Source organism: Tupaia chinensis, unplaced genomic scaffold (assembly GCF_000334495.1).
Source record: "Tupaia chinensis unplaced genomic scaffold, TupChi_1.0 Scaffold000619_1, whole genome shotgun sequence".
NCBI lineage: Eukaryota > Metazoa > Chordata > Mammalia > Scandentia > Tupaiidae > Tupaia > Tupaia belangeri.
The window spans coordinates 172,647-175,788 of record NW_006160139.1 but is presented as its reverse complement, the minus strand read 5'-3'; the positions used below and the strand labels follow the sequence as shown (position 1 = coordinate 175,788).

At 45.1% G+C, this 3,142-nt stretch overlaps 1 protein-coding gene across 1 annotated transcript in view; it reads right to left on the bottom strand.

The window, feature by feature from the left end:
• DLC1 (DLC1 Rho GTPase activating protein) overlaps positions 1-3,142 on the bottom strand; it is a 55,731-nt gene that overhangs the window by 30,951 nt on the left and 21,638 nt on the right. The window lies entirely within an intron of this gene.

The window sequence follows — 3,142 nt, the reverse complement described above, 5'->3', positions numbered from 1 at the left end:
CCTCTCAAGTTCTACTGGAGACAGCAGTCTAAGACAATGCAGTACCAGCGTCTTCAGGAGCTTAGGCTCGAAAGTGACTGGAAACTCAAATAGTGCTTCTTGTCAAAGAGAAGTGGTTTAAAACACTGTTCCACCTTTAAACAAATCAGCAGGCAATAAACTCCTGCTATACATTCTCATTTAAACCAAAACGAAATACCAGAATACCTTCTAACTGTGGCCAGTTTGGTTGGCTGTTTTGTTTTATCAGGCGTGTCTTTGTTCTCAATGGGATCAGGGTAGAAGGCAGGGGAAAAAACAGGGCTGAGGAGAGAGCCAGAAAAAAATGGCAAATAGCAGAAAATGGAATCGAATCTATTTGCATGACATGGAGAGTTAAAGAGAGTTCCAGATATGCTATTTTAAAACAAATATTAGCAATTCAACACGGCTTTTCAGGAGTTTATATAACTCCCTGTAAAACAAAGGGCTAGCCATAAAATTGCTCTAGACAATAGGATTCTAAATCCTATTAATCTGTAAAAGAGTTCAATTCCCTAGAACACTAAAGAGGTTGTATCAGAACTGAAAAGCAGAGAAGGGGGTAAGGTCAGCCTCCTGGAAGAATTCCTTTTTGTACTGCCTAGCAAGATCCCTTGTAGATGGGTGGGCCAGGAAGAGCAGGGAGTGGGCGGGCCATCAGTACCACTGTGGAAATTTACGACAGCTCTGAAATTGCCTTGAGATGTAAGCAAGTTATTACTCTTCTTGGAGTTTCAACTACTAGAGTAAATAACGCTTTTTCTAGCAGAATGCTTATCCACTATCACCAGTGAGAGCTCTTCTGTGCAACTCTGTATGCCAGGAATGAGCCAAATACATTCATTATCATAGTGCAAATCAGGATTACCATCATCTAAAATATTTCTTTGGCCTTAAGGATGGCTAAGGCTGGGGCCAGTAGAAGGTGTAATGGTTACACTGCTGGACTTCCATGCAGTCGACCATGGTTCAAGTCCCAGACCTGTTGGCTTAAACTCATACTGGGCGCGTGTGCGTGTGTGCCCAAAATCCTGTGAGGAGAATGGAGTTCTCTCTGGCAAGTGCATGTGCCTTCCAGCAAAAATCTCTCTCTCTCAAAAAAAAAAAAAATGGCTAATGGTGGGGTCAGCAGGAGGGTAAGGCGGCTGAATTTCACATGGCAGCTTGCAGGGTTTGAGTCCCAGACTTGGCAGCTTGAAAGTCATGCCAGGTTTGCGTGTGCGTGCTCGAAATCGTGAAAGGAAAATGTAGGAGAACAGGTTATGGTGTGGTCGTTCTCCTGGGGATGATTTCTCACTCTCCTTCTCTCCCTCTGTCTCTCTCCAGTGAGCACATGCACCCCAGAGCAAAAATCTGGAAAGAAAAGAAAGAGAAAGAAAGAAAAGAAAAAAGAAAGCGAAGAAAGGAAAAGAGAGAGAACGAAGAAAGAAAGAAGAAAGAGAAAGAAAGAAAGAAAGAAAGAAAGAAAGAAAGAAAAAGAAAGGAAGGAAGGAAGAAAGAAAGAAAGAAGGAAGGAAAAAGTTAGAAGGAAGAAAAACACTAATCCGGATACGGGTCAAGTTTGGAGAAGTAAGACATCAGGAATGTCCCAGTTCCTCGAAGACCAGCGTGTGCGTATTCACGGTGCTTTTGTGCTGCCTACGGTACCGTCCCAGGTTCTGCAGGTTGATATGAGACTCCACACTCCTGGTCATCCATGTTCCAGAATAATACTTAGAGTACTTTAAAAACATGCTGAAAGCTATTGTCGTGAGTGTTCACTTACGGTCTCCTGTTTCTCCGAAGGTCGGGGTTAGGTTACAAATTTTGGTGACACAGGCAGACTAACGAAGGGGCTGTGGCCCAAAGAGTTACACAGAACTGTACGGACCTTGGTATCACAGGGCTGTTTCCTCATCAGTTTACAGGTCACGCCTCTCTAAGGCAAATGACCAGCAGCACTGTCACAGTGGAAACCCGAGAGGCTTACGGTGAATGTGAACTGTTGATCCGTGAAGCAAGGCTGGCCGTAGAGCTCTATACGGCTGTGATATTCAAAGTGTTTCACTTTGAGCAGACACCAAGAGCTCCAGGTACTAACTGAAAGAGTAGATGCTAAAGAACACAGTTCTGACACAGACGATGACGTCAGTTCTCTAATGTAAATTAAAAAGCTCACGTGACTGTTTGATGTGAGGAAGCATGTGTTATTTTATTTTCTTTTAAGGTTTTGCCATAGGGCATGTGCACTGGCTTGGGAGAGACAGAGAGAGAGAGAGATAGAGAGAGAGAGAGAGAGACATCACCCCCTGGGGGGGTCAGCCACCTCCAATTTCCTCTTCTCCATTCTCCTGAGATTTTAAACACACGCACACATGCCCAGCGTGGTTTTCAAGCCACCAGGTTCAGGACTCAAACTGAGGCTGACCATGTGGGAGTTCACCATCTTAACACACGCCACCTGCTGGCCCTGCCAATGTGTCCTGTCGCTCATTCCTAACTTAGTATGCTCACAGCTGTACTTTGGATTACTTTCCTGATTCAAATTAACTGTACAATTCTGTTTCAACAACATAAAAATCTGGCAAGAACTTATTAAAGCAAGAGAGGCATCAAAAAATGAAGTCAATAATTTGCTATTTGCGAGATTCTTTTCTGAACAGACGAGCTTGTCAAAAAGTGATGGTTTACTGATGTATCGAAGAAGTTCTCTGAACGCAGCTTCCAGCCTGGATTTACAGGCAGGAAGCATAAGCTGCCAAGTACGAAAATAAAGCTAAGCCGGAGACGGGGACACGCAGGCGAGGGAAGGGCGGTGTGCGTGCTCGCCCTGCACACGGGGCCAGGGCGGAAGGGAGTGCCCTGGACAAGCTGGCGCACCTCGACTGCACGCTCCTCTTCGAAGACCTGTAGGCATGAAGTCACCCCAGAATGTACCTGTGAAACGCAGTCTTCATGTTAGGGGTGGGGCAGACGGGAGACAGACTGGGAACTGGTCTTAGCAAACGGACAGGTCACAAGAGAGTGCTGCTTGGCAGCGAATCAACACCCCAAATGGACATAATTGAAGGAAATTAAATTTCCCAACAGGAGAACAAAAGGACAACCACTTAATGCCCCTGGAAAGACAATTATCTTTCCC